Raw genomic sequence first — 8605 nt, 5'->3', positions numbered from 1 at the left:
ATCCCCTCTTCCTCCTTGAAGCTCTCCCCGTCCAATTCAGATTTCTCTAGGGTGCTCATTTTCTGCTTCTTGGCTCCAGTTTTAATCCTGAGCTGGCAGGGAGTGATGGCAGAGCTGAAGGGACATTAGCCTGTGGTTTTTCTTTCTCATTTTGCTTGAAGAAGGATTTGGATTTAGATGTAGCATCCACTTTCTTGGTCACCCTTACTTTTTCACTGGCAAAATCAAACATCTTGTAGATTTTAATTTCTTTCTGTTTCTTTAGGTTTCTCTAGTTCTTCTACTTTGACCAATGAGTTAGTTGAACTCATCTATTCAGTCTCCTCTCCTTCTTAACTAGTGTACTTGGGGGCACTTTTGATTTTGGTCCAACATCTTTGAGGAAGCTGGCCCAGAGTTCATCCAGGGCCTTTTTCCTGTTCTGCGGCTTCATCTTCCTCCTCACTGCTGCTTTCTTCAGACTCCTTTTTGGCATCCTCCTCTTCCTCTTCTTTTAACAAGAGGCTACCTTGTTTTCTCTAGGAATGCTTTGGGCCTTTCTCTTTTGTCCTTTGGTTTTCTGTGTCTGCTCCTCATCATCCACTTCGTCTTCCTTCACTAATTCATTTATATCATCTTCATTATACTCTCCACCTGACAGCATGTGGTCCTCATCCTCTTCAAAGGTGGAGAAGTCTTAAGAGTCAAATTCCTCTGTACCGCTGCCACTGGGGTCGGTCAACCCACAAGACTGCAACAGCTGTCCCCAATTGTGAAGCTCTAGGGGGAGACCATAGAGATGCCTGGCGACGGAGGGGAGGGCAGTTAGGACGGCCCCAGAAATAACCTTCTTGACAGTTTTATACAATCAGCTCCAGAGATCAGGAAAGAACAGAGAGATTCATGGTGTTCCATGCTTTCCCCCATTTTCTGATGGGGGAATACAGAAAATTAAGATTAAAGATAAATATAGGGAAAAAGTGGGGACCAACAAATGGTGTAATGGTGACATCGATGAACTACCACATGGTCAACTGCGGTTCAAGTCCCAGACCCAGTGGCTTAAAACTCAGGTTGGGCACATGTGCGTGCATGCCCAAAATCCCGAGAAAAGAATGGATGAGAAGAGACTGTGGCATGGCCATCCTCCCTGGAGAGTGATTTCTCATTTTCTGTCTCTCTCTATCTCTCTGGTGAGCATACATATCCTATAGAAAAAACCTCTATCTCTTCATATATATATAAAATCAACCTTACTGTGAAAATGAGGGCTGTGACTAACAGAAATCCAATTTATCTCAAGGCATACAAGGTCAGAGCTAGTAGCATGGGCCAAGGAGAACACAGGTTGGTACTGATAGTTACAGGCTAGGCCAGAGAAATATTAAAACAAACAAACGAAAACAATATTACCCACTTATAACTCCATTTTTTTTTTTTTGGAGAGGTTTTTGCTATAGGGTGCGTGCGCTCACCAGAAAGATAGAGAGAGACAGAGAGATAGAAAGCGAGAAATCACCCCCCAGGGGGATGGCCATGCCACAATCCCTTCTCCTCCATTCTGCTCTCGGGATCTTGGGCACGCACGCACACGTGCCTGGTGTGAGTTTAAGCCACCGGATCTGGGACTCAAACCCCGGTCGGCTACATGGGAGTTCAGAGACATAGCCATTATGCTAACTGCTGGTCCCCCAAATTTGAGGTAGCTTATCCTAAAGTATACCTACAATATGACTGTGAGGGAAAAGAAGATCAATAGAAAGATTTTAAAGAGGGAAGAAATTTATTCTCAAACTCTTGGACAGCAGAATTGCTGAAATGTAGTGCTGGCTGGTGTTAGCTCTGAGTTTCCTAGCAACCAAGGCCATAAGGGAAACATGCTGGGTAATACCATTCTGAACTTGTGATGAAAAGGAAGGTTATATTTTGTAAGGAAAGTCAAACTCATTCATGATGCCAAGCCTAAGAAGCACTGATTGTACAGGAGATGCAAAAGCATTCTCTACAGGACAGTGCCTTTTATACATAGATACAAAGAGACTTTTTAAAAAGCCAAGCTGAGAGACTAGCAGGTGGCATGGTAGTGACAGCGGTGGACCCCAGCATGGCTGACTGCAGTTGGAGTCCCAGATCCCATGGCTTGAAAATCATTCCAGGCACGTGTATGCATACCCACTATCCTGAGAGGAAAATGGAAGAGAAGGGATTGCAATGTGGCTATCCCCCTGGATGGTGATTTCTCACTTTCTCTCTCCTTGTCTCTCTTCAAGTGTACATAAAACAAATAAACAAATAAAACAAAAGAAAAGCCAAGCTGATAGGATGTAATTTCACTCAGTAAAACTTACCAATATTTAACTTATGATAGCAGCTGAGGATACAAAAAGGAAAGGTAACCCAGTGACAGCTAAGCTAATGTAGTACAGGTGCAGTCTTCTTCCAGGTGGTTTAATTTGATCAGGTGGAAGGGGGTGAAAATCTAGTGGCATGAATTTGAACATGGGCCTTATATCAGTTGTTCCCCAAACCACCACTCACTGGATAGCAGGAAGGATTGCTCTCATTGGGTCATTTTTTGTTTGTGGACTTGGGGCTTTCCCTGGCACCCCATTCCATAGTACAACTCATCTACCTGGATCCTGTCCCACATTAGTAGTTGTTTCTGCTGTCTACATCCTTTGAGGGTCTAGGGAAACTCAGTCAAAGGTTGCAGAGATGCACTCTCCCTATTCTCCTTGGGCCTCTTTCTCATTCTTGATTTAGAACTCTTGGGGCACTGTTCTCTCATCCTACTCTAGCTTTATTTTCATCTGTTTCCACTATCTGCAGTTGTCCTCCCTGCCTCCTATCAATTCCTCAGGAAGCTGTTCTTCATAGCAGGGCTTTGACTCATTACCTAACCTGTAAATACAACTATTTGATACTCTTTGCCAGAAGCCACTTTTTTTTTTCTGTCAGGACCATAGGTAGATGTCTTTTTCCAAAGGCATATTCACCTGTAATCAAAGATGACACCAAAAATGGGACCAGAGCAAACAAAAAGGTTCCCTCTTTCAAGACCTTAATAAATTAAAACCCATATCAATTAATTCTTTGGCCTTTTAATTGCTCCTGGATTAAATATACTAGGGTTATTTTTCATTCCCGCCCAGGTTGTGACAAGCTCAATAATTCACTTACGGGATTTTGACATCACGTATTTGGCCTTGCTTGCCTAGGAAGGCAAAAGGAGTAACTCATTAGCAAGTAGGAGGCATTAATTAGACTTTTGTAAATTTACACTCATGAAAGATGCTAGCTCCATCCAGATTGTTGGAAGGAGAATCATGCTCAGAATTACTTGGCAAATGAGGAGTCAATGTAGGCGGTGTGACAGTCTTGAAACAGATCTTTAGCAAGCTCACCAGGGTCTATATTATACTCAGTGCATGCTGATCTTCTCTAACTTGTCATCTGGAGAGGCTGTATACAGATTCCAAGGACACTGCTGGTGTTCACAACATTTCCAGAGCGCTTCCCTGTGAACTGTCCTCATAGCCAGTTATGAGACACTTGAAAAATATCACTCAGGACTATGTAGTCACACCTCAGTTTTGGCCCCAATCATAGAAGCCAGTTTGCTCATCCAATTAGCACATCACAATTATCGTCTTATGACATTTGATTGATTCCAAAAAACTGAATCCACCCTCAAAGGACAAGAATATCTCCAAACCAAGCAGAGTCAAGAAAACACGCTACAGCTGTCAAAAGTAGTAACTAATGCAACAACATAGGAATGTTGAATAAGTTGAAGAAAGTGGCATCCTTTTCCATATAGCCATTCTGTTATGTTTGTTAAAAATAAATCTGTTACATTCTTTTATTCACTGTAGTGCTTTGGTGCCATTTTCCCTTTGATCAGAAAGGAATCCTATAGTATCCTCAACTGGACTGGTGTGAAGTATATTCATGTTGGGAAAATTCATTTTACAAGCTAAGTGATGTATAGTGATTGAATGTATAAAAGAAATTAAAATAAAATTTTAAAAAATTTTAAAAGGAAAGGAATTCTAATATCAGTATTTCTATATAACATTTTATGAAGTTTCTTAGCATATATAGATGAGAGAACCAGGTACCAAACTGAAATTCCCTCCTTAATTTTTTAATCTTCCCAACCTATGATCTTTCACTGACTTCTCTAATGGAAAGTGTTGTGCTGAAGGTGTAGAAATGGGTTCATACACCCGTGCTTTCAAAGGTTCATTAAATATAATGTTTAAAAGTGCATTAGCTATCCTAACCAGCATCAGACAACAATGAAGGAAGTGCAGGAGTTTGAAGACTAACCCAGAGTTTTAGGATGCCAAATGTAAATCACAACTCTCACTAATTAAAACTTTGGCCTTTTGATTGCTCATGGATTAGGTTCACAGGGGCAATTTTTCAACCCTGCCTGGGTTGACACAAGCCCAATAATTCACTCTGGCATTCTGACGTCACTTGCCTGGTTCTGCTTGCCTATGGAGTTAAAAGAAGTATCTCATTAGGAAGTGAGAGGTATTAATTAGGCTTTTGTAAATAGCAACCATATACAAAGCGAGCTCCTGATTTCATCCAAACTGTTGAGAGGCGTGCCATATGGAGAGTTGGAAAACTGAAGTTCTTATGGTAAGCATTACACTAGTACTCTAGTTGACTGGTATATCTACCTCTCTGTTCACCAAAATAAAACATGGAGTGAAGAGAATATCATTTTGCCATGGACTTCACAGAGTCATAATGCTGGTAAATGGAACATGGTAGAGTGTAATAATACTAATATTTTATAATAAAAATGTGGCAATGACTCTGGTTCTATACTCATTATAGCAGTGTAGGCCTTATTGCACAAGTTTGCAGCTCGAATCTGTTGTTTCAACAGCAACCCACTTACCACCTGCTATGGGCAAATGCTAGTGGTGATTACTTGCACCCTACTCTCAAAGAAATTACTGACTTAAAATATTAAAATCTAGGTCACTCAAATGAACCCTCTTTCTATGTGTCTGACGCTCAGTCATACCACAGCTAAGAGAATTAAGGATAATTAATTCAAAGCATTCTGGCTTTATGCACTCCTTATAAATAGACCAACTGAAGTCTTACGTCATATCCATTGTATACAAGGCTTTTCCTTCTTCTCTTATAGACTTGGACTTGTTTACCCTGCTGCCTGGATGTCCTTCATACACTTGTCATTCCTCTCTCTCTCTCTCTCTCTCTCTCTCTCTGTTGTCAGAATGGAGTTGAGAACATTTCTCTTGGGGAACTCAGCAGGAGGGCAAGGGAGGAGGGATTCTGATGGATTCTCCAACTTATTGGGTAAAGTTAAGATGATGAAAAAGGAGAAGCAGGGGTCCAGGGCTCATTTCAATTTATAAGTTCTGCTATGTTATAGCAGCAGCCTTATTACCTTATAGCATTGCTTGGCTTAACGAAGGCCTCTGCTGAATGAACAATCGTACCTAGAGGCAATATGAACATTCTGGCCCCATGAAGGACATTCTTTCAGTTGTTGTGAGAGGGGACAGTCAATGGTGTGTGATGACTGTTGGATCAATACTCCTCTGAATGAATTTCATCATGACACACCTTTGGGATAAGGAAGGGCTGACTAGAAATCATTCAAGATTATCAGCTAAATGACAGTTTCCAGAGTATTCAAATGAAACATTTGAAATTTAAACTTTCACCTATACAAGAAACTATGATTAAAACAGTATTGACTGTAACCTGCCCAAACAGAAGACACTAGCACACGTTGCCTGTAATCCTCACCAAAATCTTTCAGTCTAACAACAAGACTCATCAGAAGATGACTCGGCTTTGATTTCAGAGAGCCCTCTTGAAATACAAATTTAAGCTGATTCTGATGATTTTAGTAGAGCAGAAAGGCTGGGAATCAGAGTGGTGGAAACCTTTCTCCTAGACTCCATGAGAGCCAAAGGCAAGAGAGTTACAGAAGCCCACGAAAAAAATGGCAAGATCTCCAACAAAAAACACAATTGGAAAGACAAGGTCATAAAATTGCATGTAATTATGAACTCAAAAAATAAGAAAGTAATGAAGAAATTATAACATATACTACTCATTAAAGTCATCTAGTTCAAAGAGGCAATGTTGGAAATTTGAAACTGAAAGGCCCTTGGTCCTCTTAGCTAGCAGAATTAATCTCAACTAGGCACAGAATTTATCCTTTCATTTGAATTGAAGTGCCAGCTAATATGGGTGCTTACTAAAGAGGTAGAAAGCAGAAAACTGCCTTAACCATATGGGCTTCAATAATAGCTAATCAGTGTAAAATATGTCTTAAGTTGCATGAGAAATGATTGGTAGGGTGAGTGTCCCAATATGTAAAATGTGTCCTTTCTGACCTTCTAGTGCTGAGTCTCAGTTCCTTTACTTATTTCCTGGGCATCTGTCCCAAGCCAGTATCAACCTTTTTTCAATTTTTGTGAAGAGATCCAGAGAGAACCTTTAGGTGAACAATTTAAACTCCTGCTTGAATTCCATTATTCAAAAATGGTTTTGGAAAGGCTGGCTTGTTGTGGCATTTTGGTGAAAGATGGCAGAGTTAATAGATAAGGAATCAGCCAGAAATCAGTACAAATAATTATGTATCCCCACCACAACCTGCCCAATAACCAAGCTGTTGCTGTACAGATATTAGAAATTAAAATTGTGGACAGCAGATGGTGTGGTGGTTAGGGTGCCTGAATTCCACATGGCTGGCTTTTGTGGTTCTAGTCCTGGACTCGGCAGCTTAAAAATCACACATGCATCAGGTGTTTATGCCCAAAATCTTGAGAGGAGAATGGAGAAGGGGTTGGAGCATGGCCATCCCTCCTGGGGGGTGATTACTCATTTTAAGGGAAAAAAATTAGGGTCTACAGCTTTCTTTCTTTCTTTCTTTCTTTCTTTCTTTCTTTCTTTCTTTCTTTCTTTCTTTTTTTTAAAGTTTATTTACTTCCTGATATACACACAGAGAGGAGGGGTACCCTCAACAGGGTTTTCATGCCACAATCTTCCTCTCTGACCCTGAAGCCAGCCAGGATTGAAGGTACACCTGTTGTGTTCAGGTATACCTAGGACACAAACTCAGGGCCTGACTATATGGCTCCAGCATTATGCTGCAGTTCTCCTACTGTCTGAGCCACCTGGGCAGGGCTGATGGCATTTTTTTAAAGTCAAATATCTGACTTAAATATTTAGGTTTTAACTACACCTAATCAGTAGAAAATGTGTCCTCAAACAGCCTGCAAACCCCAGATTGTGTGCTAGGGGTTATATAAAGCCGGTTGCTACAAAGGGCAAATAATAAAATCTCCCCTTAATCTCATTTAGAATTACTGAGAAGCTTAATCTTATATTTTGGAAAATTTAAATAGCTGATATATATCTATAGAGTACAATTTAGAGGTTAGACTATAAGGATAAGATTCCACTTTTCTAACTCAGTTCTAAAACTATGGTGGTTAAAAATGCAAGTCATTGAATTAAGTTATATTGAACCAGAGTGTGTCCCAGCGTTTCAACTCCCTTCTGATTAAGAGTTGGGCCTCAGAGAAAGTTATTTAACTCTTTCAGATCAGAAAGCTACTTCAATTTAAAGCAGGACTTGACACACTTTTTATATAAAGAATCAGATAGTAAGTACTTTCATATTTGCAGACCCTACTGCTGCAGGATAGAAAAAGCCATGGAGCACATGTAAATAAATGTGTGGCTGTGTTCCAACAAACTTGATTTACAGACAGTGATATCTGAATTTCATGTAATTTTTCAAGTGTCACCAGTATTGTTCTTAATTGTGTTAATACTTTTGAAAATAAAACAACTATTTTTAGCTCACAGGCCATATCCTCACCCCCCAAAAAATGCAATCGACTGGATTTGGCACAGGGCCGTAATTTGCTGACCCCTGATGTAAACTCCTAAATTAGCCACTTCCCTAGGAAATGGAAACTGTCTTCAGTTTTTCAAGGTACTAACTTCCAAAGCAGAAAGCAAGCAAAGCTCTGGGAGATTCAAGTGTCTTACATTCAAATATCAGCTATTTACCCCAGCGAATATATGAGTTTAGAAGACAACAACAACAAAAAAAGTACTTGGGTTATTTCCTCATACAGAGGTTTATTCCTTAGCTGCTTCTCTTCTCCTTCCCTTCTCTTTAGTCTGTTCTCTCCACTTTATTTCTTCTGCTTTTTCACCCACTAACCATAGCTTCTTATAAGTCCTTTTAGAATTCAGGAGAGGTGTGTGGAAATCCATTACCAGCATTATTCCTGGCTTAGAATCTTCCACTGAAATTTTCTCCTAGACTTGCTTATTATACCTTAAGTCCTTTCAAATTCTGAGGTAGTTTTATTTCATACACAGAATGTTTTTATGATTTATTCACAGATCCTTTGGGAAATGACAATAACACGAAAGTAATATTTTCCTCAGTCCTCTTTTATTCTTCAGATATATTTACTTCTTTTGTCAGAGAGACAGTGAGACAAGCACTTCCAACAGGATCTTTGGGTTTTTTTTTTTTTTTGGAGAGGTTTTTGCTATAGGGTATGTGCACTCACCAGAGAGACAGAGAGACAGAAAGAGA

The 8605-nt window shown here is 40.0% G+C and overlaps 1 pseudogene; it reads right to left on the bottom strand.

Moving 5' to 3' along the window:
- Positions 1 to 5114, bottom strand: part of LOC102485122 (craniofacial development protein 1 pseudogene) — a 5237-nt pseudogene extending 123 nt beyond the window's left edge.
- Positions 5115 to 8605: the final 3491 nt, after the last annotated feature.

This window comes from Tupaia chinensis, unplaced genomic scaffold, assembly GCF_000334495.1.
Source record: "Tupaia chinensis unplaced genomic scaffold, TupChi_1.0 Scaffold140308_1, whole genome shotgun sequence".
In the NCBI taxonomy this organism is placed as follows: domain Eukaryota; kingdom Metazoa; phylum Chordata; class Mammalia; order Scandentia; family Tupaiidae; genus Tupaia; species Tupaia belangeri.
Note: the sequence above shows the minus strand (reverse complement) of the source record. Positions and strands in the feature narration are given on the sequence as shown.